General features: G+C 41.3%; 1 protein-coding gene across 2 annotated transcripts in view; it reads right to left on the bottom strand.

Annotated features, from left to right (window-relative positions):
* Positions 1 to 27,352, bottom strand: part of thrb (thyroid hormone receptor beta) — a 103,979-nt gene that overhangs the window by 44,360 nt on the left and 32,267 nt on the right. The window lies entirely within an intron of this gene.

Below are 27,352 nucleotides of genomic sequence, written 5' to 3'. Positions count from 1 at the left end.
AAAGCGTAGGTACAGTTGAAATCCAAACCTCACGCTGAAACAGCCACAATGTGGGAAAGCTCTTCCCTTTTATAATTTGGATTTCCTTCTTGGACTGGCTGCCTTGAAATGGATCCATTTGTCTTTTTTCTATGTGTCCAGCCTTGAAGTCAACAATGGCCATGAATATCACAGTGATGACAACACAACATGTGCAGGGAAGCAGAAACAAACCATTTGTTAACTTCATGCTGAGATCACGGGGAAAGATTAAAAGAAGCCTACAGGAGAAAAGCAGGTCTGATGAGTGAGAGGAACACATTCAGTGGCAGGGCAGTGGTGATCATCCCTCTCCAATTAAACACTAATCACTTGTAATCAGACTTACAGCTGATGTTCTGTCTGTAAACAGGAGTGTGTATGTGTGTTTTTCACACACATCTGCATCTCCACTGGGAAACGTTGCTGCCACACTTTCATCTGACAGACAGTAATTCTTTTAATACTGCCGTCTATCCAAAACAATAGTGCACAGCCCTTATTAGTATGTAGTGCTGTAGCTGCCTGGGTCACACCGTCTACAGATTTCATGCACATGCATTCATTCATGTGCAGCTGAAACTGCAGCTCAGAGTCAGCTGCTCAAAGCTCTGTTGTGTTAGCTCACTGTTTGCTGCAATCACAGGTGACAACAATTTATTACAGCAAGTTATTATAAGGACAACGTTTTTTTACCCAAGATGATAGCACAGGCTGTTTTAGGCAAACTGCAGGTGTTATTTCTACTGTGTATACATTGGTTTTACTTATTGGAACTAATCGTGAGACCTGCAACACTATGATAATGAAGGCTATACACCAGCGGTCCCCAACCTTTTTTGCGCCACGGACCGGTTTATGCCCAACAATATTTTCACGGACCGGTCTTTAAGGTGTTGCGGATAAATACAACAAAATAAAACTAGTACCGGTACCGGAAAAAAGAAGATTTATTCATAACACAGGTGAAAAGACCCAGGAAAACCGAGTTAACGATAAAAACAACAACAAAATAACGCTGAAAACCGATAAAAACCCTGAAAACCAAACATTTCACACCTGAGCCTCAACTCTCGCGGCCCGGTACCAAACGACTCACGGACCGGTACCGGTCCGAGGCCCGGGGGTTGGGGACTGCTGCTATACAGTATCTGTGTATGCACTTCATAAACAGTCTAAGAGGAAAGCAAACACAAAAACAGAGTCATGGGATGTACTGCATCTAGGACTGGGCGATATATTGAGTTTTTAAATATATCAATATATTTTTATACGAGATATAAGATCTGACAATATCGTTTATATTGATATAGTCTATGTTACGTTATAATTATACTTGTGGAGCCGCAAGTTTGCCTCTCTTTCGTCCACTTTTGTCTCTACGCAGCGTTACTCTGCCTCGCCTCTCCCTCACTGAACATAACTCCCCCATCGCTTCACCTGCAGGCAGCACAAGACGGACATGGCAGCTATCAAAGAGGAGCTGCTCGGTAAAAAGAAAACATTTGGAGATTATTATTTTATTGCTGGTAGTGTTAAACTCGTTAAAATGACGTTAATGCCATAACTGCATTAACACGGCAAATCTCTGTTAGCGCGGATCGCCCCGTGCGTGGGGCTGGACGGCGTCAACGCGTTAACGAGCTGACCGCGCTGACGGCGCTAACAGTTAGCGTCTTTTTAGTTTACATTTTGACTGCACAGTTGTGAGCTTTTTGTTATGCACAAAAACAACATAGTTTTATTTTATTTATGGAGCATTATTATTTAATAAATGCTGATAATTTATTTTTTTCATGTACATCTACGCTGTATGTTAATAAAAGTGCCTGTGTGACATCTGGGACACAGCTTTGACTAAGAACTCTCTTTTTGTTCTTACTTTATGGCTTTAAAAAAATATTGAGATATATATCGTATATCGCCATCCAGCTAAAGAATATCGAGATATGAATTTTGGGTCATATCGCCCAGCCCTAGCTGCATCCATAGCGTACTTTCCAATTTTATATACACTCAGCCAGTAAAAGTCTTAGTCCTGCTTTAGGATCATATTTCTAAATTAAGGCTTGTAGAACTCATTTTTTAAACTTGCTTGCAGCAAACACTAAAAGCAGGAATGAAGTTGGTCCTGGAAACATGTTTCTTGACGATTGCTCATTAGTTGGTTAATTAGGAGAGCACAGGGAGAGAGGACACAGTTTAATGACCTGTAGTCGTGGTGTCAGTGCATCACGGGAAGACGAACTGAACATATAATGAATTGACCCCAAGGGAAGCAGTCTGATTATTGGCATTATTAGCAGTACTGTTAGTAGTATTACAGTTGTTATCATTATAGATATGTCTGTGGGAAGGCTGTGAATATAGATCTAATATATACCTGTTGGAGCTAATGAAATGTAGGACTCTGTCAGGCTGGCTGAAATAAATCAGAAACTCTGAGTACAGGACAGGCAGACGAACAATAGTTACGGTGAACAAAGCTAAGTGTAAAATGAATTACAGCCATGGCTTCGTCTTTGGCTGATTGATAATCCAGAGTGAAAGACACACGCTGTGCTTCGAGGATTCTGACACACGGGCACTGATCCATTTAAACTGTCTTCTTCTTATTGCAACTATAGGACAAAAACCAATACGACTGTTCACCAGCAGGTTCAATCATACGCATTTTATTGTTTTGCTCTGCGCTGCTGTTGAAACTGTTATTCTTTGTGAATTTGTATGTGTAAATAATTTTTTTGCTGATATTTGGTTACGTTGTCTGATATAAGCAGACACAGCTTCTTTCTCACAGCCATACTGGGGAAAGTTTGCCAGTTATCTATGAAGCTCACATTGTTTTCTAGACACCACCCAACAGATAGCTGTTGAAGGATGACCTGCGGCTACACGTGTCATCACTGGTCAAACTGGGCAGAGGATCATCAGAGTCTGACATTGTTCTGGCACAGTCACACAGTGATGCTACTATTCATTTTAGTGGTGACTGACTGAAACATATGGGTGTCATTACTGCTGAATTATAATTCTAATTTTACTAATTTTACATTGATCCATTGCCAGTAGTTGGCCACAGGAATACTCTGGTCATTCAGTCTTTAGCGCCACATTTGTAAGGATCCTGATGCCAGAATGTTTCTTGGGCAGGTGAGCTGTCCAGGAGGAGAAACCCATTTTAAAATGGCTCATGGCGGTGGATCGAGGGCTTCGCCGTGCTGGTCACCCAGCTGGGTGCTGAGGAGGACCTAAAGACATCAACATTAGACTGTCTCTAAAACTTCTACACCTGGGCTTCTCCAAGAATCAACACACAACTGTTCATAATACTGATTGGTCAGTAGGTGTTCATTTTGTATGTTCATCTCAAAGATAACCTGCTGTGGAGAAGCTCAGGTCTGCAGTCTGAGTTACTCTCCTGTGTACATCTGTAAGAATGTAAAACTGCAGTTCAATCCAAAGCTACTTCACTAGGCTCCAAATCGTGCTTCAAACTTTGGCTCCCTACTGGATTTGTTTTGCTTTATTACAAACGTAGTGTTCATGACCTCAGCCTGGTGGAGCCTACTGCACGTTTGGACTTCAGCTGTGCCTCATGTGACCTGTAGCTAAGTCCTATTGGACTGGTTAATGTCAATAGTCTTTGTGGTGTAGTAAAAATAAAATATAATATATATATTGTTTGTATGAAATTGCTCTAATTTGTGAAACTTGAACGCAGCTATAACTACAGTTATAACGTCTGTGTACATATGGGCCCATCATCATGGGCGAGAATTTTGCTTCCAAAATATGTTCAACAAACAAGTGTTTTTGGACCGAGGGCCATCTGTTGTTAGTCAGAAGTGTGTGTGTCTGTGTCTTGGAGAAGAAAAGCGAAAAGCAAAGACATGACAAGAAGGTGTGTGAGTGTGACTGAGGGGGGGAACCCTAGACGATACGCTCAGTTTCCATAGTGATTGGAGTTATATTTGAAAATGTGACGCACATTTCAACATCCACTTTTGCCTTTTGCTGTTAGTCATCTTCATGAGTTAAATGTGTGAAAGGTTTACAGGGAAGAAAAGTGAGATAAGAATGACCTTCTCTCTGGGCCTGGAGAGAAAAGACAGTCAACGAGGGCTTTGATGGGCTGAGCTGTAACGGTTGTAAATGGTTAAACCTCTGGATGGCACATCTGTTGATCCTCCATTCATCCCAAGTCGAAACTTTATGCTTACAGCCTGATGAGTACTGAGTGCTCAGTTCCTTCACTATTAGGTCCTAGACTCCGGTACTGTGCGCTCTGACCTACTGTGCTTTACACAAGACCTAGGGATCTACTCTGCAGTGTCCTGTTTCTGAATGTCATGTTATGCAACATTACCACATTTTGGAAGAAACCAGTTTACAGACCAGAGACATACTGGACAAACAGGACGCCTACACAACTTTTCTGAACCAATTTTGATCAGCGGTCCCCAACCTTTGTTGCTCCACGGTTTAATGTCAGACAGTATTTTCACGGACCGGCCTTTAAGGTGTGGCGGACAAATACAACAAAATAAAATGATACGACAAAAACGGTGGTATTTTGTAAATATAACAATAAACGTGAATTCACTGTGTAATTGTGTAACTTTATTACCAGCGTCCTCCTGAAATGCACCAACAACATTGAGAGTAACATCCTCCTCTCTGCCCCTTAATGTGCTCTGGTCGCTATGGTAACACCTAAACATTTCTTTCAAAATAAGACACACAACTACAACACGGGAAAGACCCAGGGAAACCGAGTTAATTATAAAAAACCCTGAAAACCATCAATTTTACACCCGAGCCTCAACTCTCACGGCCCGGTACCAAACGACTCACAGACCGGTACCGGTCCGTGGCCCGGGGGTTGGGGACCGCTGAGTTAAATGACCTTTGAAATATATTTTTTTGATCAATCCTGAAAAGAACGCAAAAAGGAAAAAAAAAGATGTGCTCAGTACAAACTCTAGAAGCAAAACTCATCATTATATTCAACCACTAAATAAAAGCCCCGAAAAGACTTTTTACAACAAGAAAAACTAACAAACAATAACAAAAGGAGTTTAAGGTAACTAAACTAGCTCTACATATTTAAACTGTGGTAACGGATGAAGAATGGGAACCACAGAGACGCAGTAATCTGATTAAGAGTGAAGACACATAAACCTTATATACTCTTTAAAGAATTCCTTCAAGCTGTCAAAACAGAAGAACGTAAGCTCAGATAACTGAACGGACAGTGAGAGTGTCGTGGGCCAATGAGAGACCCAATCAAACAGCGAGAACCACAGTGAGTTAGGCTGGAAACACTGTCAGAGTTAATTCTATCAAACCCTGAACAAACCAGCAAGTGAACATGCACCAACACTGACGGCACTAAAACCAGGTTCCTAATATTGTGGCAGCTCATAAGAATGCAGCAATCTGCTAAAAGTCCAGACACGAGGAACAAACACAACACAGAGAGCAGCTCATCAACCCAGCCCTCAAACTTTCCGAATCCCAGTTCGATGACATATCTGAATGGGATTGGACCGACTGACCGAGAGCTCCGCAGCATTCTTACACCGATGTCTACCAACATGTGATTGGTCCTACATTAAGTACTGAGAACACAGTAAACGCTGGAGTTGGAGTCACTGTGATGTAAAAACTATGATGTGACCAATTTCTGCATTATGCTCTCGAAAAATAGGTTTCATATTTGCACATAGTGACATAATTATAATATCAAGAAGAGGCCAGTATCAGTCAGTACTATCAGCTGCGCTTAATATTTACAGCTCCAGAGGAGACAGTGTGTGGATAGAGTGCACACACTAAGACATGGACATGCTAAGTGTTAAAAATATATGCAGGCAAGCATGTCATGCATCTGTTTGCCTGCTAAAATCCCCACGCTACACACATGCACTCACACACAGACGCCTCCCTTCGAGCTCGCTGCTGCCTTTGCCTCTGTGAGCGAGCACGGGTCATATCAGGACAATACCCCTGCATGCAGACTGTTTGCAGCAATAGCGTGTTTTTTTCGCCCCATTTTTTCAGCCTCGTGGACACAGTCTGAGGGGCCAGAATGGGGGAAAAAGGAGGGAAGAACAGAGTCCTTTTCAAATTGATGACAACAGTGGCCGCTAAGGGAAACTATTGAAAGGAATATATAAAGCAACATCGTAGCGTCTACCCACCACCCAATCCTCTCTTCCAACATCAAAAGTGCACACCCATCTTGAGCTGACAGAGCTCCAGATCACTCCAGTGCACGCTGGGTATGAGAGGACAACTAAGGACATAAGCAAGGGACTTTAAGGATACTGCAGTAAGCTGCTCACAATGGAGGGAGAAAGGAAGAAAAGGGCGAGAGAAAGCTGCAGAGGAAGGATGGGAGACGAGATGAGAGGGGGCAAGATACCGAAATACTGGATTAGTGAAGGACGGGGGATAAACTAAGCACAAATATATCATTTGGAATGAACTACTGCTTCTGCTACTCCCTAAATATTAACAATTACCTAGATTATTTCTACCATACCACTTAAAGGGTGGGCCAATCCTAATGAAACTTATGTCTTCACACACAGAACCCAGGATCTCCACTTTAGTCGTGTCATTCTTAGACGTATAAGCCACAGTTTGATCTGTATCTCCTTCAGCCACGTGTTTTTCCCCATTGTGTGTCTTTTTTTTGTCTGGCACCTAAAGACAGTTAAAGTATCCAGTGTCAAACGATTCACCCCAAACACAGAGCAAGTCTCTTTAGACCGGACAGAACTTTAACACTATCCACACGGGACTTGTGGTTCTCTCTGAAACGTGCGCGCCAAAACCTAAACTAAATTTGGAGGAAACGAGATGGGCTCAGTCCAGTTCTATGTACGCTATGTTTAGGCTGAGCTGGTGAGACAACAGGAGGGACGATGGAGTACAAAACAAGTGACAAACAAAATGAGAGAAATACATTTAAAATAAATAAAGAATAACTGAAAACAAAGAATAATAGGGAATAAAAATACATGTATAAAATAATAAGAATGGATTAATTAATGAAAGACCAAAAAATGAATAATTAAATGCCAGATTTTACTTTGCACTGAATTTGATCTGTTTTATCTGTTTACATCGATTTCTGCACACAGTTTGATCTTATTACATGTAATAATGTCATCAGATGCCAAAGACACGCAGGTACCGTGGTGTAAAACAAAGGATCTGATGAACTGATTGTCCTACAGCTGCTGATCATATCTTTTAAACGTTTAGCCTCTTTTACACTGTCTGAGCGGCTCCGTCGCACCTTGTTTACGCTGTTTTACCCGGCAGTGTTGTTAACATTGACCTTGTGTGCCAGCTCGCTCTTTCGGTCCTGCTGCTGGCCTTTAACAGTCCAGCTCCACAGTGACGGCCGCAGCTCTGACACAGCAGCATATGCTGGATGTTGCTACGTGAGATGGAGGAGTTGTGTGCGCACTGACATAGAAGTGTGAATTATTTTTCTGTTGATTCAAAGGATGTATATCTGCAGCTCAGTGCAGTCACAATGTTAAAAATGTTACAGCTAAGAATACGGTTCAGTCTGATTGGGACAAATGGATCCAAATTTGCGTTTGGATGTTTTTTGGCTTGATCACGACCTGCAAGTGGGAATTCAAAAACCAACTCAGGAGGTGCTGACATATCGTTTACCCACTGAACCAATTATTTTAACCTGTTTTCACTCAGTTAATCATGGGAGCTTTTCATTTAATGCTTCTTCAGCTGATCATGCCTCAGACACACCGGCCTAGAGAACCGTCAGCAATCTCCTGACAACCCCTGCTGCAGGCGCCTGCTGTTAGCGTGGAAGTCGCCATTTACAATTTGTGCCAGTGTGTCCGCCGCAAACACAAGAAAGTTTGTCTTCAAAGTAAAAGGTGCACCTTTTATGTTTGGTTGCGGTTGGTTGCAGCCACTGGTTTCCAGTGGGTCACTGACCAGTCTCTAGGCCTGTGTGAGTGAGGCTTTAGCAAACTGTTTATTCACAGCGACTCCCAGCAAAGTCCAGCAAACACCACCAACTGGTTGGAGAATACAGCGTTTGTTCTGTTGTTTCCAAGTCAATACAGGCCTGATCTGTAGGCCTGTGAGACGTGGAGCTTAAATTAAAATTAAAAAATGAAAATAAAATACAAAAGTTACAATTTTCTTTTTTGATGTAAAAATTATACAGAGTATAAAAATAAGCAGTATAATATGTCTGGTGTATCAGTTTCTATGTATTTATTTGACTTCTAACTGAACAACAAACAGCATTAATGACTGCACATTTAATTACATGTCTAAATAAACTGTCTGAATAAGGCTCCGTGCCCTGAAGTTGTTGCACTTGAAGCAGCCTTTCAGAGCACCTTACTCAAGTACTTGTTATTGTTAGCTTAAAAAAAAAGTACTTCAACACAAAGTAAACAACTAGCTTATCACTGACAGCCAGGATTAGCTTTAACTACATAGATTTAAACAGAAAGCAGGGTTTTTAAACACACAGAGCTAATCTCCACAGCTATGTCTCACCAAACAATTTTTTTTTACATTGTTACTTTAAAGACGAGGTTGGTCACATAACTCAGGATATCCCTCACCATCACCACACAGTCTTCCTTCCTTTTTGAGAGAAAAATGAGACTGGATATACAAAGTAGCTGTGACTGGACATGACGCACACCCGCACAACGATCCATTGGGTTGTATATAGAAGATCCAGAGTTTTGCTTTGTTGGTTTGTTTAATACTGACTTGCTCTGTTTAAATCCCGCAGCCAGATTTACAGCACGGATGCAAAGCCCTGTTGTAGCACCAAGTAGTACTGTCAGCATGTACTCTGTGTTTCTTGTTTTGTTTAAAATAGCACACTGAAATAACATCCAAATTCAAAATTTGGGATGGAGAGTATTTTAGTGAAACACACAAGACTGATACTAAGATGTGAGTCAGTCAGGTTACTGGTATTTGTGCCATTATCTACCTTTAAACCATCTGTTGGATCATTTAATGCAGCTGTTGCAAGAAAATCTGGCAGGTGGGTCGCATCGTCAGAAAGGACGGGACACACCAAATGTTGCAGGAAGGTGTGTGGACTTCCTTAATACACAGACACACACAGGGGCATGGATGTTTAAAAGCCAAGAAAGTGATTTTTCAGTTTTTAATCCCACCTCTGCACAGATATTGGTCCATATGACTTTTTGCATGTCTTCAGTTTGTACACAACATATTTCTCATCGGCATTACAAATCAGCTGTAATGTGCGTTCCTCCTGTTTTTGTCAGGTGCATCGTGTCAGTTGTGATAATGTCTGTCACAGTATGTGTGTTCAAGCAATACGATGGGTAACCAGCCTCATACGTTTGATTGTAACAACCAAATTACATAAATACTACAGAGTACTGATGTACTCTAAATGAATTAGTGTCAAATTTTGGTAGCAGAGCACATGGAGCTTAGAAAAGGAATAAAAATGAGACCATGTGACCGTGTGTTAGAGAGCAACAGACACACCGGCTGGAGAAACAAAAGCAGTAAGGAGTGTGGTTACACTCTTCAAAAGTCGACACAGACAACGCTGTCTGCAACATTTGTGATGCAAAATGCAAAGCTGACCAAACCAAGACAATCAAACACAAAATATAGAGTGTAGTGTATTTGACAGCCTGTCGTATTTCCTGACTTTCACGTGTCTGCAATATTTAAGAAGAAGGAGAAGAAGATGAAACTTGTAGTGAAGCATTGAAAGCTTAATGACTTAATGGCCTACTTTGGAAGACAGAAAATTGGATTCATTATTTCAGATCCATGGAAATATGGAAAAGGATACTGCTGCCTACTGGTACCAGATTCCAGGTACAGTTCAGAGATGAAATTTACTCAGGAACATCTGAAACATGTTAGAATAATGTTTGAGTCGCACAATCATTCCAAACACTGGATTAGTCCGATGTGGTGGGAAGTAATGTTCAGTCTTCTACACAGATTACAGGTTTATCCAGGGGAAACGCTGCATCTGAGCTGTCGGGGTTCATGTGGAACAGCAGCTCTAGAACGGGAACAAACATTTCTTCCCAGTAACAGAACATACTCGCTCTGCTCTAACTCGGTATATTGTTGCTGATGGAAAACACATACTGGGTTATATGGTGAAAGTTTATGGTCAGATTACAAATAACAAACTGTACCTTTGTTAGCAGATTATATGTCCTGTCAACCTTTTAATCTGAGCTAGTCTTGGTAGATGGACCATCACTGACATGAACAGTCTGTGTTTGTTCATAAAATGACATCCTGTTGGCAGATGTTTGTGCAGAACTATCAGTGCAAAAACAACCACAGGACCAAAAGCTAAAGCATTAATAACTGTGCAAGCATGTGACAACATTGCTTACAGTCACAGTTAGCTTATCAGCCAGTGTGAAGTCTGGGAGTCTACCCAACACAAAAACATGAGGAGAGCATGTTGTTTTCATTATATGAACACAAGCACAATGTGCATTAAAAAAACATTATTTCTGCTGATAAACAACACAATAAAGTCCTCAAACAAACAAACAAAAACTTTTTAATCAGCATCATTATGCTGTTATTTGTGTGCAGAAAAAAAACTGATTTGAAGAAAGGACCTTTGGACTCGAACTGCTGAGTATTTAGTATTTTAGCTCCTTTCATTCTGTAATTGTTTTATGTAAGAGCAAAGTTCACCCAGTAATATCAGCTCAAAGTCTGTTCACAGAACATGCTGCACTTTGACCTACATTATAAAACACGTGGGTAAGAAAAATAGGGTCCAAAGGCCAGAAATGCTCTGTGGAACATGTCTAAGCCGGGCCTGCAATCATACAAGGAAAACTAAACATTTATCAGAGTAGCAAGAAGGATGGCGCCTATCCAAGGCATCACCGGGCAAATGGCAAGACAGACCCCGGAAAGGTGGCCAATCTACTGCAGCGCTAACACAAAGACATGACACCTATGGCCAATCACCAATGAACCAAATGCCATGTATGATTTTGCACTGTAGAAGTAAGCTGGACTATATGTAGAGAATCCACACAAGTGTGGGAAGATGATGGAAATTTCACTTAGGCTACATATGCAGAGGCGGGTTGGTGCACAAAGTGTTAAACATGTCCATGTAAACTGCTCCAGAAAATCTCTGCTGTCTAACTCCACCATCATCCAGGCTCCAGTCGCTGACCATTATGCTCTGCAGCTTCTATTTGTATTGGGTTTTTTTAATGTGTGACCTTTTGCTTCAACCAGCCGCAAAGAAAAATGTTGCCCACCCCTTCCCCATTCATCTAGAACAAGCATTCTGCTCTTTATCACAAATGCAAAGAGTAGGAAGTGATCGAAACACTAAACCAGGGGTGCCCAATCCCAGTCCTCGAGAGCTACCATCCTGCAGCTTTTAGATGCATCCTTGTTCCGTCACACCTGAATCAAATAAATGGCTTGTTATCAGGCCTTTGCCAAACTTGATGGCATGCTGAAGAGGTAATCCAATCATTTGATTCAGGTGTGACGGAACAAGGATGCATCTAAAAGCTGCAGGATGGTAGCTCTCGAGGACTGGGATTGGGCACCCCTGCACTAAACTGAGACACCTATAGGAGAGCCCAGACATGTGTTGTGGTGTTGCAGGGTTCCCTGTAGACACACTGGGATGTCTTGGAAAGACAGGCAGGGACAGAATAGAAAAAAGGTAAGCTAATAAGTAAGATGGGTGGCAACCTTCCCGTACCAAAGAATTGGATAAACAAGTTGTTTTTCCATGGCGGTAGATGTTTGGTGTAGCATTTCAGGCACCACAAATCCAACAGACACTCGTAAAAACAGAGAAAAAGAGTAAAACGAGTCAGTTTAAAAAAAGGTTCACGGGGAGAAGGCCGAGCTAAAACTAAAGTAAAGAACCTCTACGAGTCATTCACAAAGTGTTGGTTTGACTTGTGTTCAAATAGTGCCAAAGCCTGCCTGACTGCAAATAGGTCAGTAATGGTCAGCCTAGGATTTTCTCCAAAGCTCCTCCTCTGATTGGGTAGTTTCCATGTCTCTGGGGCAGAAACCTGGATATCACACAAACACAACCCCTGCTTTTTCTAGGAGCCCTGCCAGATTTTAGGAAGCACATGTGTACGCACACACATTTAGCTATAACTCTCCACAACTTTACATGCATTTGGGGCACAACAGCTCCCACACACACCCAGACAAAACATTCAGTATCCAGTCTCATCACATACAAGTATGTGAAAGTGATGATGTCAGCCCAGGATGAACTGTGTACTAATACCTTTGGTTTTGGATGTTAAACATTCAGCTTTAAACCCTGGAAAATCTGTATGTTATTTTCAGGCTCAGAAAAACAGCTGTACAGTCAATGCTGTTCTTTCACTACTACATCAGATCTCTGTGCTCTTGTCTTGAGACAATCATTACAGTTCAAGTACAAGAAAGACTTTCTCAGGGAGACATGAAGGAATGGACAGCTGCCACTAATCAGTCTTTGGCCCAAGGTCAGGACAGACAGGACACAAACCAGTTTACTACACAGACCTGTATACAAACGAGCATTTTATTCAACTTTGCCCTACTGTTCTAATGCTGTACAAATATTGTATATAGGTCAAGTTTAACTTTAATGCCAGTCAACATGAAATCTGTACTTTTGACCATCACATTGATAACCTCCATGCCTGAGTCATAGATGTACTTAACGAATGTCATATAACGAAGGAGGAGAAGAAAGAAGAAAATATCCAAATAAAGTTAAAACACAAGCTGTTTTGTTGTTGTTGTCTTGTCCTGCATGCACTGGGCTATAACAGCTGCTCCTTCACCAATGTGACTAAATGCCAATAAATGTGTTGCTGCTTCCTCTCCTGGCAGCCTATCGTGTGCTTAGATCCACTAAGACAAGTGTAAGTCCTTCTGACCTCGATATGTCTCCATGAACAGTCTCAAAGCAAACACTTCAATGGTCTTTACTGGCACAAAGCCTTACTAATCATCCCCTCTCTTTCTGAACTACCTTTAACAACCCATAGCTTCTTGGTACGGGTCATCAACTTTATCCCACTGTAGATACTACACCTTTGTACTTCACCCTAGTTCTTAGAAATCTGTACCGGTACATTCATTTTAAACCTGGAGCTGTTTTGTAGTTATTCACATGAGGATACAAGCCTTACAGGAGTCCCTGCTTCATTCTAAAGTATGGCATTAACTATGTTAGCTGTAGTTTTAGATTACAACACGTTGGGTATGAAAACAGTTCAGTTTTTATTGTTTTATAATAAGCTGTATCGCCTTACAGAAGCTGGTTTGTGCTAAATTCAATGTTGTCAGTTGTCAAGGGTTAAAATCATTTATTTTGTGCTGTGGTGGTTAGTCCCACTGCCTTACAGCAAAACGGTCCTGGGTTCAAGTCCTACAGTCGAGGGATAAAAATGATGACTCTAAATTAGCCAAAGGTGTGAACACTGTCTGTGTCTCTGTGTGAGCCCAGCAATAGACGGGTAACCTTTCTCAGGTATACGCTGCCTCTCACCCAATGGAAGCTGGGACCTCGAATTAAAAAAGAAAACAGATGTTGTCTTAAATATGTTTTATGTAATTTTCAATATAGCCATAGCTCATGAAGCACAATGTTTAAATGAAAATGATAGTTGTTAATGTAAGTGCAGCAGCTACTCTAGCGTGTAGAGATTTTCTCAGTAACGGTAAAATTGACAGCTGGCGTTTGCATTTATTTAAAACAAAAAGAGAAAGATCATTTTTGTTATGATGCATTAAGCTGAGTTAGGTCATAATGGAAACCTGTGCAAAGTATAATTTAGCATATATGAGAAACTATGAGATAATATGACACAAAACATGTGACAGTCATTCTTCTAGAGACAGAAACAGAGAGGTAAATGCTAATGTTCTTGTTCTTATAAAGCACCTTTCTATTCTAATCCAGTACTCAAAGTGCTTCATACAACATGCCTGAATCACACAGGGACTTTTTTTCTACACTTAAATCTAACATTAAAACACCATCATATTCAGCTTTACTTAGACAGCTCCTCCCAGTGAAGATCTGAGCCTCTTCATCTCTGCCACCGCCAGCTCGGCTTCCTGTCTTTTCGTTAAGTGCTTTTTGTTGATGGAATTATAGATACAGAGAGCGACTGTCAGTACTGGCAACAGCTTCATTTTACAGCAGGGCAATGAGCCAAAACAGAGTGTGGGTGCAGTAAAAGCACAGTAGATCCCCATCGGTCACGGACCGGCCTCCCCACAGCCCAGACCTCAACATTACTGAAGCAGCATCAGATCATCTTAGCAGAGAATGAAACAAGAGGCCAGCCCCATTTGCTCCTGGCCAGCAGATAATCTAGTGATTCCTCCATGATAGTTACTCTGAAAAAATATTACTTTATACTCAGTTGAGTGTGCGTTAAGAGAAAACGGCCTTTTAGATAGAACTCACTACAGCGAGAATCCCAGTCTGACGATTAATCGATTTAGTTTAACTAAACGAGCTCATGCCTGCCGTATGAGCCTTTAAAAAGGCCCCACATATTCTTTAGACGGCACAGCACCAATGATGTGGATGATCCATGAAATGACTCCAAACTCTCTTTGGTGAAGTGTACAGGTGATTTGTTCACTAAGATGGATGTACAGTCTCAGACCAAAGCACAATTTGAAGACGATCATTAATCTGAGCAGAAACAAGCAAAGTAAAAAGACATTATTACAAAAACAGTGCTAAAGATACCAAGTGAGGGGTTCTTCACATGAATCTTTCAGTCTTCTTCCCCCCTTTAGGGGATGAGCAGATCACCTGCCAACCTTCTCCCATTCTGTCACACCAACCCTCTGCTTGTCGTCCTTCATCACATGCATGAACCTTTGCTTTGGGTTTACTATTTTACTCCTGCCTGCCATTTCCATCTTCAGCATCCTTTGTCCAGCAGATTCACTATCCCTCCTCTGCATGTCCAAACCAGTTCAACCTTGACTTTGTCTCCTCTGATGTACTCATTTATTATTGTGTCCTTCCCAGTCACCGTCAACAAAGATCTCAGCCCAGCGTGTTTTCATACTTGGATCATGCTTCTCATAAGATTTTGTTTGGACAGACTGAAAACAGATTCTAAAGGATCTGGGATGTTTTCTGATAATGTAAAAATTTGGTGAAGCATGCTGGTGCTGTGGTAAGCAATGCTGCCTTACAACCAGAAGGTCCTCCGTTCAGATTCTGTGTGGAGTCTGCATGCATATCCCCAAGACTCTCCCAGGGTACTCCAGCTTCCTCCCACAGTCCAAAGACATACAGTTAGTGGGGTCAGGGTAACTGGGAAATCTAATGTGCGAGTGGTTGTCTGTGTTTCCCTCTTAGCCATGTGACAGACTGGAGACCTGTTCAAGATGGGGTGAGATCTGTAGTGGGAGTAGGGAACAGCATGGAGAGGTGGAGGTACACACTGGAAACTCAGTGGAAGTCAGATATAATACGTGTGCGAGTAAGAAGGAGACCAGTGGAAAGGTGAACATGTACAGAGCAGAGGTAGTGAAAGCAGATACATGGTGTCAACCATCTAAAGCAACTGAAACGGAAGAAGAGAGTGTCGGCAGGGCGGGGTGGGTGGACATGAGTGTCAGGGGTGGCTTGTGACAGACACGAGGATAGTGAGACCTGCTGTGATGTAAGGTTTGGAGACGCTGGCACTGATAAACAGGCAGGAGGCCAGTTTGACAGAAGATTTTCATTTGGAGTGAGCGGGATAGACAGGATTAGAAACGAGTACATCAGACAGACTGCTCAGGTTGAGCAGCTTGGAGACAAAGTTAGAGATCAGGCTGACTGATCTGAACATGTGAATGTGCAGCATACAGAGAGTTGTATGTGACACTAAGAAAGGAGAAAGGATAAGGAAAGCTTCATATGGAGCTGCTGGGAGGAAAATTCATGGATGAAAGAGGAAATGCAGAGGGCTGAGCTGGGAGCACACGATCTGCTGTGGCAGCCCTAAAGGGACCAGCTGAAAGAAGACGACGATGATTACTGAGAAATTTCTCCTCATCTGCTTTGTTTAGATAAAGAAAGAAAACTCGGTTCTGTTAGTCTGTGTTAACAAAGATAACTGAAATAAATCTGATGATTTATTAAATATTAAACACAAAATTAAATAATGACATGTTCAAAACAATAAGATAATAGTACTTTATTCTATTGCATATAATATTTTAGTATAGTATAGTATTTTATTCTTGTTGTACAGTATGTTATTCTATTGTGTTTTTTCTTAACTTTTACTGCTTTTAAAATTGTACTTTCTGCCGTAACCAGAACATTTCCCACGTGTGAGACTAATAATCCAAAACTAATAATAAAAAAATCTTATATTAATAAAAGCCTACATACTTTTATTATCTTAAAATATACAACAACAGAAAAGATACCTTTTATTTAGAATTAATGAAAGAAATGTAAATATAATGAAGTGGACATTACAAGCAAAAGTAAAACAGTTACATTTTTAACTTGAAGCCACTAAAAGAAGTATAAATGAAATGAAATAGTCATCATCATCATCATCTGGATAGAGTGGATCCATAAGTGGAGCTGATAACACATTTGTCTAAAATGTAAATCATCCCTGGCTCAGGCATGAAGCAGTCGTGTCAGCAACGCTGCCCGACCTTAGAATCTACCAGTCGACTCTTTCACAGTGTTTTTTTAACTCTACTGGAACAATCAAAGTGATTTATACAACTGCATTCACCCATTCATCCTTTTTCTAAGTGCTTTCTAACGTTCACACACTGATAGATGTATCGGAGAGGAACTTGGAGTTAGTATCTTATCCAAGCATATTTCCCACACAGACTGACTGAACCCCCAACCTGCCAGGTTATCGATTACCTGCTCTACCTGCTCTACCTGCTCTGCTCCACCCCCCACCCTCTAAAGTGGTGACTCTGGGGAATAAGACATTTTAACAGACCACATTAAAGGGGATTTAAACGGGAATAACTAGGAAACCTGTTGCAGATCACCTGAGGGCGCTACCTGGACAACAGCTGATGGCCATTCCTTGGACAGCACAGGCATTACATGTTTTTAAACTTATCCTATTTACTGAAAGCTGAATGAACTTCCTTAGAAATATCCACTATTAATTAATTATACATCTATATCTGCAAACTACAACGTCACAACTGTTATGATTAGAAGAACCTTTGCGTTCCTCTTACAGTCATTGACCTCACCAATCCCGTTTGATCAGAAGCCATAACAGACCGACTGTTTCCTGTGTGGGTGTGGTCTGTGCTCTCCTCCAGGCTGAGGTACCACCCTTCAATGCAGCTGACTCCTCTTAGCACTGAGGCCTGGGAGCACTTAAGGTCAGGGAGAGTGGAGCACTTCAGTCCTTACAGTATGCTGCAAGTTTATGGCTGCTCTGTGGTGAATAGCGTGTTACACTAACTACATCCTTTTTTAGAAGTTTTTTTTTTAAGCATTTCTCTTTGCTTTTGAAAACACAAATAGGCTGAAGGTGTGTTTGTTTCCTAAAACAATGGGTTTTGATTTTGCTCCGATTCAGCCTCCTCGTGTCCTCGACACTTGTTGTTACTTCCCCGTATCCCCTGGACATTCATTCTGGAGAATGTAACAAAGACATATTGAGTCATATTGCTGGATCTGTGGCTAATTAAGGCAGCGTATGGACTGCAGAGACTGAGAAGAAATCATTTCTGACCTGAGAAACCACACAGAAAGAGGGGGTGGAGATGGTGCCAGGGCAGAGCCAGCCTCCAATTAAGACCAAAATAGAAAAACAAACATTGAAATCAATGGGCTCTAATGTGTTATTAGAAGGCAAAAAGCTGCTTCTCCCACCAGCCTGATGGCTGATACAACATGTGTGTGCTTTGATTGTGATCTGCGATCCCAGCATTTGGAAAATAGCTTCACAATATGTTTCTCACCCTTGTTTTTTTAATCCAGTACTTCATTCCCTCAGCCTCTCGATCTCCTCCTTTTCCCACTTCCTCCACATATTTTGGCAGGCGCTTTGCTATTTTCCCTCTCCTGCTCCAAGTACTGTATCCACATCAAATTCTGCTATTGTTTTTACATCAATGGACCAAAACTACTTTTTTAAACTAAGAAAACAAACAAATAAACAACTAAGATAATTTTTCTCACACGTAAAATTATTAAAATGTCAAATTTCAGCATTAACCCCCCCCCCCCAAAAAAACCTGGCTTCAATTCAATTTAATTGTATTTATACAGCCCCAAATCACAGCATTGTCTCAAGCAACTTTATATTGTAAGGAACAGACCCTACAATAATACAGAGAAAGCCCCAACAATCATATGACCCCCTATGAGCAAGCACTTTGGCGACAGTGGGAAGGAAAAACTCCCTTTTAACAGGAAGAAACCTCCGGCAGAACCAGGCTCAGGGAGGGGCGGGGCCATCTGCTGTGACCAGTTGGAGGTGAAGGGAAGAAGAAAGGACAAAAAACATGCTGTGGAAGAGAGACAGAGATTAATACTAACTAATGATCAAATGCAAAGTAGTGTATAAACACAAACAGTGAATGATAAGAGGTCAGAGAAGAAGAAACACCCAGTGCATGATGGGAAACCCGCAGCAGCGTAGGCCTATTGCAGCATAACTAAGGGAGGATTCAGGGTCACCTGGTCCAGCCCTAACTATATGCTTTAGCAAAAAGGAAAGTTTGAAGCCTAATCTTAAAAGTAGAGATAGTGTCTGTCTCCTGAATCCAAACTGGAAGCTGGTTCCACAGAAGAGGGGCCTGAAAACTGAAGGCTCTGCCTCCCATTCTACTTTTAAATACTCTAGGAACAACAAGTAAGCCTGCAGTGCGAGAGCGAAGTGCTCTAATAGGCTGATATGGCACTACAAGGTCATTAAGATAAGATGGGGCCTGATTATTTAAGACCTTGTATGTGAGGAGCAGAATTTTGAATTCTGGATTTAACAGGAAGCCAATGAAGGGAAGCCAATACAGGAGAAATCTGCTCTCTCTTTCTACACCCTGTCAGGACTCTTGCTGCAGCATTTTGGATTAACTGAAGGCTTTTCAGGGAGTTTTTAGGACTTCCTGATAATAATGAATTACAGTAGTCCAGCCTGGAAGTAATAAATGCATGAACTAGTTTTTCAGCATCACTCTGAGACAGGATATTTCTAACTTTAGAGATGTTGCACAAATGGAAGAAAGCAGTCTTACATATTTGTTTAATATGTGCATTGAAGGACATGTCCTGGTCAAAAATGACTCCAAGGTTCCTCACAGCATTACTGGAGGCCAAGGTAATGCCATCCAGAGTAAGAATCTGGTTAGATACCATATTTCTAAGATTTTCAGGGCCGAGTACAATAACCTCAGTTTGATCTGAATTAAGAAGCAGAAAGTTAGCGGCCATCCAGGTCTTTATGTCTTTAAGGCATTCCTGGAGTTTAACTCATTGGTGTGTGTTACCTGGCTTCATGGACAGATAGAGCTGGGTGTCATCATCAGCATAGCAGTGAAAATTTATGCTATGTCTTCTAATGATGCTGCCTAAGGGAAGCATGTATAATGTAAACAGAATTGGTCCTAGCACTGAACCCTGTGGAACTCCATAATTAACCTCAGTGTGTGAAGAGGACTCTCCATTTACTTGAACAAATTGGAGTCTATTAGATAGATATGATACAAACCACTGCAGTGCAGTACCTGTAATACCTACAGCGTGCTCTAATCGCTCTAATAGGATATTATGGTCAATTTTACTTAAACACACACACAAAAACAAGACAGTTTACTGTCATACCAATTTAATGTACTGATGGGATGTAACAACCTCACCTTTTTATATAGAAAATATTCATTATTTGTACCATTACTGGATAAAAGTACATAATGAGATTTACAGAAATTTTAATATTTCTCAGTGTACTCATTAATAATTTCATTTAATATCAGCCTGTGCTGACAGATAATGGCTCTCTCTAACCCAGAACAGAGATGTTTTAGTGAGGTAATAGTTAATAGTCAGAGTTCATTTCCGTAACTGTTTCACATTTAACTCAATAATACAGGGCAGCTTCTTAAGTCTTAATGAATGTACAGTTTTCTGTAATTAGGCAAATATTTTATAACAAATGTCTAGCCTTGTATAGACGTTAAATATTTCCGTACACAGATACAGATGACCTATTTTAAATAAGGACTACAGATTGTGTCATGAAAAAATAAGCCCCTATGAACAGGTGGGAAACAAGTCAAACTGGATCTGGGCCTGAATCCATGCTCATTGTCCATTTTGGACCCATCCAGCACAGAAAGTCAAAAACAAAGAATCTGTAAAATACATTTAATCCCATGTCAGGCCTTCATTCTCTGTAGATCATCTCCAACATCACAACTATGAAAGATATTTGTTTGTTTCACTCTGTGCTCGAACGAATTCTCCCCAATCTGGACGCGGTGCTCAGTTCAGCTATCATCGCCATTGCTCTGCACAGCCAGACCTGTTCTGTCTGTAATCACTCTGCAAGAGGAGATTCCAGAAGACAGACACCTGTCCAGTGGAGCTGCAGAGGGCTCTACAAAGTCCTTAACTCGTCAGTAGGACTGGTATCTTCTCTTTTGTGCAAGAAGGAACAGAATGATCACTACCAGAGTCGTATTAAAGGACGTTGAGCAGGCCATTCGTGTGACTGTTTAATTCAATTCATGCAATTTTATGAAAATGAGGGCCAGCAAACACTGGAGAAAATGTTAAAAATGTCACCTTTAGATTGTATAAAAAGCACATTAGTTCTAACCCTACTCTTAGCATTGAGCTTCACTGCTTTTTGTAGCAGCAGTTTAACTGCACAGTGAACTGATGGGAATTTACTATTGAGAGTTCTTCTGGATGATAAGGAGGTTTGAAGTTTGCAATTTTGCTGAGCCATAGCAAGTACATATAATATGTGTCAGCCATATACCCTTTACTGTTATAAACAACCTCTGCTGCTGTGGCATACATTGGATGTCGTCTCTCAACATGAAATGCTTTAAACATCAAATTAGTTTATGAGCTTCTTTCAGGTCTAAATCCATTTCGCCTGTCTGTGCCGGCACTTGATAGTGAATAATGCATCCCATCCTCCAGAAGATGGCAGTAATGCAGCAAGAACATGGTTTCAAACCATCACTAAACAACTAAAAAACAAAAAACAGTTTACTGCCAGACAATGGGACTGATGAAGGACCAGTAATACAGATGTAGATACTACTGCACTGAAACCTTCAACCCAAAGTGAAACTACAGCCATTAAAAGTTCTGAAAAATAAGCAAAATGAAATTCAGTGCAAGCCATCAGATAGAGCTAGCATATCACCACATACCATCATACAGACATGCCCGAAACACCTGACCTAGGAGGTCCATCCTAGTCGAACACACAAACTGCCTCAACAGGCTTCTGATGTAGAGAAGAGCAGCAACGTTTCCCCCAGTCCCTCCCAAATAGCTCCTCCCCCTCCCCGAGCTCCTCCCCGAAATGCTTTGGAGGTCACCTGCTTGCATCAGCCGTCTGATTCTGTTGCTACACAGGATTGGTGGAGTCAGGTAGGAACCATTGAATCTGTCAAATTCCAACTGCCTTCTTTTCTCATGAATAAGAACCTGAGATAATGTCCTCTATTTAGAGCACCAAGTAATTCCAATGCAGAGTGGGAGAAAACCCTCTGAAGTGGAACAGCTCAACGTCTTTCCAAAGAATAGTTTGTAACCATCTTAATAATTCGACGTTATAGAGATTCACGTCAGTTTTATCCTCTTTTGAAATCACATATCCTCATAAAATTAGGATGCTTAAATTACCAAACGATGGAAACCACCAAAGAGAACTCCCCTCAAATATGTTCCTGACAGAGGTTGTGCATGAATTTTCTTTGGGTTTTGAAACAAGTTTTGACCATCCAAGCAAAAGTCATATTATTCTTAAAAACAATTCCTTTTTCCAACCCATATCCTCTTGGAAGTGACAACAACCACTCTGGCAAGATGCAACTCATTCAAGGCATCTTGGAGCCCCGACAAAAATGCTGGTTTTAACCACAACACCCAGTTTTGGAAATCTGGAGCACATCATAACAAGTAATAACACCAACTGCAACAAGTAGGACAAACGGGGTCTTTTTTGGTCAGTGTGGATATTCAGTGTTTTCACATTACTTGTTTAACCTGAAAGCTTTGTCTCACTCTTTCAATTCTGTGTGTGCGCACACGCGTGTGTGTGTGTGCGTGCGTGTGTGTGCGTGTGTGCGCGTGCGTACGTGCATGTGTGGCCAAACTAGGGCAGTAAGTCCAGCTGAAGCCTCATGCACAGCTGCAAGTCTAGAAGAGGCCTTTGTGTTGGGCTACACTCACGGCCCCTGAAGGAACAATAAAACTGTAAGTCACTACATAAGACAGGGTGGTATAGCAAAGTAATGAGCACATTTTGAATATCTAAAGCCAAGTGTAAGGTCTTCACTGCTGTCTTCCCTGATAAAAAATATCCCCATTATCTCATTCTACATTAGTGCTGGGTCACATTACTGCATCCCCCCGGACTCCCAGCCAGGGAAACTGCTCACACTCACACCATCAACATCAGCTAAGAGGCTGACATAAGTTAGGTTTGCTGGGAGTGTGTGAGCTAGTTTGTTAGTTGAGGAAATTTGACCGTGGCCAATCTTTTCTTGCCAACAGGCCACCAGTAGTAATTCACATTTGTATTCTGGCCTGGTGTGCCAATTTGTTTTCATCTTCCTTCATGAAAAACAACAGTTTGATTACTTAAAAGGGAGTGAGTTGCAAACATAAGCAGTTTTCATTCTAATCTTTGTCAGCAGTCAGTTTGCTCAGCTGTATAGAGTGCATCTGCACAAAAAGGTGAAATTAGGCTAATAAGTAGACCTTGACTGATTAACTTTCTTTAATGAAATGGAAAATATGGAGTGAAGAAAGTTTAATCCAGGCTATAAAACTCATCCCAAAGGCTCATCTTGATGAACACTGCAACACAAATGAACATTGGAATTATTTATCAGTCTGTCCTTAAAAACTCTGTGTTGCTCACCATGGTGACAGCAAACTACAAAGAAACTAAAGAGGTTTCTCCATATCTTCAACTCAACTACCTGGAGGTTTGACATTGGACAGTGTTAATATAAAACCCCAATCTCAAAAATGCTGTGAAAAAAACACAAAGCAGTAATTTGCAAATATTAAATCCATATTTGAATCTCACAGAAAATTTATTTCATGTAAAATGTTGGCTGATTTCTCAAAAGTTTGGACAGGGCCACAAAGGCTGGAAAATGAAGTGTTTCTAAAAATACACATCTACAAGAACATTTTCCAACTCTAACTTAGATTCATTGGCAACAGGGTATTAAAATGACTGAGTACAGAACGTGTATCTTAGAGAGGCAAACTACTTCAGAAGCAGATTAGCAGAGATTTAGCAATATGCAAAAACTCCCAAAATCTTGGAACAATTTCAGATTAAAATACATCAAATACAAATATTCGGGATCTACAATAATATCGCAAGAATCCAAGAATCCAGAGGAATCTGTGTGCACAGTGGACAAGGCCAAAATTCAATGCTGGATGCCCATGATTGGACCCTGCGCTAAATAAAAAGAAAGGGAAAAAAAGCATTATTCTGGAATGGAAAGGCAAAGATGTTTTTCCTTTTTTTAATGTAAAAAACTGTTTTACGGTCAAAGGAACTGACATCTGAAATGATTTTGGTAAGACATGGACGCTGCGTCTCGCAGGCTAAACAGGAGGCTTGTTATCAGCACTCATTTCAAAAGCCTGCATGTTGGCTGGTATGGGGGGGGTGCATCATCAATGATGACAAGTATACACAGGTTTTAAAGCACAATATGCTCCCATCAGATTACATCTTTTTCAGGGAAACCTTGCATATGTCAGCAAAACAATGCTAAACCACATTTATTACAACAGCATGGCCTCATAGTAGAAGAGTCATGGTGCTGAAATGGACTGCCTGAAGCCCAGACCAAGGGTGGAAATTAAGAATTGATGCAACACAACACAGCCGGTTTTCTCCAGGGCCGCAATTCCTTGAATGATGCATTTCACCTCCTTATGGCCTTTAGATGATCCGAGGTCCTTGATGGCCTCTAATTTAGAATATTTTGTGTCTACAATAAAGCTATCAGTCTTGCTGCTGGAAGTCGCGCATCTCACGGTTGTCACTTCTTTTCCATTTTTCATTTTAAAACTGCCGTTTAACGTAACACCTCTTTGTTTCTGCCACCTGCTCAACTCAATGTAACGCCACATTACTAAAGTTACTGCTTCCTTTTAAAGCCCCTTTTCCATTAGTACCTGCTCGGATCGAAGCTGCGTGGTTGTCGACATAGCAACGCATCCAAGCATCCTGTGACGCAATTAGTAAGCAACACAAACGCTACAAAAAAGATGGACGTCGAGGCGACGACATACCTGCTGCTCAGTCTGTGGCTTTGCGTGCATTGTTTGTTGCAACCATTTCCCTCGCTGCCCAGTTTCAAAACTGGCGGTTGAAATTTTCGTGAAAGAGACGCGCTCACGACTCATCGAGTGACGCTACTGACGCCACATTTTAGTACCCGCTCGGATCACATAATGGCGTTTAGCAACCCAGGCACATCGCTGCCCCCGGCAGGTCAGGAGTCATTGAACGTAGTTTTTTCTGTTCAAACTTAAACCCGCCACGGTGGCTTGTGCATTGTTCAAATTTACACGCCACTTTATAAATTTACCCACATTTGGCCAGTGGCAGGTGCTAATTTCCACCCCTGGTCCAGATTGTTCACATATTGAAACCATTTGGAGTATCATGAAAGAAAATTATGACCAAGACCGCCCAGGACTGTTGAGAAATCTGTCTCAAACCCGGGACAATTCCTAACTGTTTATGGATGTTTATGCTAAAAGAACATAGGATGCTACACACTGGTAACACACTGTACTAACTGAGACATGCTGCCATCATTTCTAAATACTTTAACATTTTTATTAAAATTACACATTTTCTCAGTTTGATTTTTCCATTGTTCAAAACAAACAAACAAAAACTGAATACACTGATTAACAAAGTATCAATACACCACAAATATTACCGATCTGCACTTAACTTTAAAAACAGATCATAAATTGACAAATTCTTAACTGCAGGTCTCCAGTATAAAAAGACACTACTACTACACTAGAAGTACTACTGCAGTCGGTAAATAAAAGTGCAAGGTTTAAACACATGCAGTATAATATTATATTACACTAACGGGATACTGTTATACAGGTCACATTAATCTGTCCCATTCTATTCTCCCTCATTCATGAACAAGACATCGAGATACTGGAGCTCTTCCACCTGTGGCAGCCCCTCGTCCCTGACCTGAAGGGGTTAATCCACCCTTTCCCACACACCGATGTCAAGTAGAGTTTTCCTAAGGTTACCGCTGCTCAGATTGGGACTCGTAATGTCATAGAATCAGTTTTTCATATGTAGTATGACCAGAGACATGTCCCACTCCTCTGACCCCAAAACATTTGTATTTTAAAAACACAACATTCAAAGCAGAAATAGAAACCAATGATGTGACACCACTAGGAACAAGTTGACAAAGTCACAAAAAATTGGAATGACAAAATTTATACGAAAAAACCCCAAAACCCACCTGAGATATGACAAAGATTATTCCCTCTAAAGTGTTCATGGACCCCAGTTGGTGAGATGAAGGTTCAAGTAAATTCTTGGCTGCATATTTAATTATAGAAACACAGAATACCTTCCCAGGTGCTTCAAGAGTACGGGGTATATTACCCATTCATACAAGCCATTCAGTGAGAGCTCGCTCTGCATTGCTGCCAACTCGATCCCAGTGGGTGTTGCACTTCGTCAGGCCTTCCCCTTTGTCACAGATTCTAGTCATAATTTTTATGAACCTGTAGGGGTAAGTGGAGGAAGGTGTCCGTTTGGTAGGCTTAGAATATTATCTCTGCTTTTGTGGATGCTGTTGGCCTCATCAGGTGATGGCCTCCACACTGAAGTGGTCTGCATTTCAGTTTAAAGCAGCAGAAATGAGAATTAGTCCAAGTCTGAGGCTGGAAAAGGCTGAAGTGCTCATTCTGGGTCAAGGACAAAATGTATGTCAGGGCCTGATACCCAATGATCTATGTTCCTCCTGATCATGAGCTTTGGTTAGTGACCAAAAGAATTAGATTGTGGGCAAAAGAGGTTGAAATCAGCTTGGAAGGGTGTCTGGCCTCTCCCCTTAGAGATAGGGTGAGAACTTCAGTCACTCTCAGCTGGCCTGGAAAAGCCTCAGTCCTCCCACCTGGATAAGTTGGAGGAAGTGTCTGATGAGAGGGAGCTCCGGGCTACTGTGCGTAAGCTGCTGTCCCTGTGACCTGGCTGCAGTTAAGTGGAAGAAAACAGATGGATAAACGGCATGGAGATAAAAAGGTGTACAAATATTCTAACCCTGCAGCCACTTTTCATGCCAACAACGGACAAGGAAGCTGAATGTTTCTCCCCCACACTGTGACAGCTGAACTGGTACGTGCATAAAGCCTTAATGGATTTAAACTGGTGCACTTGATCATTAAAGGCCATTTGTTCCAACAGACAACTTTTCATATCTGATGTCATAATTTGGTTCTGAATACTGAACCTGTGCTCTGCTGCCATGATGGCGACTGAAATTAAAACATTATGTTATTGCAGACCACCACCAGGGAAAATGATTCCCAACCTTCATGCCTCGCTCCCACTATAACGGAAATTCGCTTGCTTCAACCATTATAACCAAATCTGAGTGCCTAATCCATGCTCACAGGTTCTTGTCAGGCACACTCTCAATGAAGTGCAAACCACAGAGGACAAGCAGATATAAAAACAAAATGGTGCAATAATACTCTGTGTGTGTGTGTGTGTGTGCTCCTGTCTAGCTATCTTTGTGAGGAGCGAAATCTGCATTCTACTATACTTGTGAGAACCAGCAGTCACTTGTGAGGACACACAACCCGGTCCTCACATTTTTGAAGGCATTTAAAGGCATTTTTGAGGCTCAAAATGGGGTTTTAGTGTCAGGGTTACAATTAGGTTATGGTTAGGTTTAGGGTAAGGGGCTAGGGAAACCATTATGTCAATGAGGGTCCTCACTAAGATAGCTGAACGGGGTTGTGTGTGTGTGTGTGTGTGTGTGTGTGTGT

Source organism: Pelmatolapia mariae, linkage group LG22, assembly GCF_036321145.2.
Source record: "Pelmatolapia mariae isolate MD_Pm_ZW linkage group LG22, Pm_UMD_F_2, whole genome shotgun sequence".
In the NCBI taxonomy this organism is placed as follows: Eukaryota; Metazoa; Chordata; class Actinopteri; order Cichliformes; family Cichlidae; genus Pelmatolapia; species Pelmatolapia mariae.
Note: the sequence above shows the minus strand (reverse complement) of the source record. Positions and strands in the feature narration are given on the sequence as shown.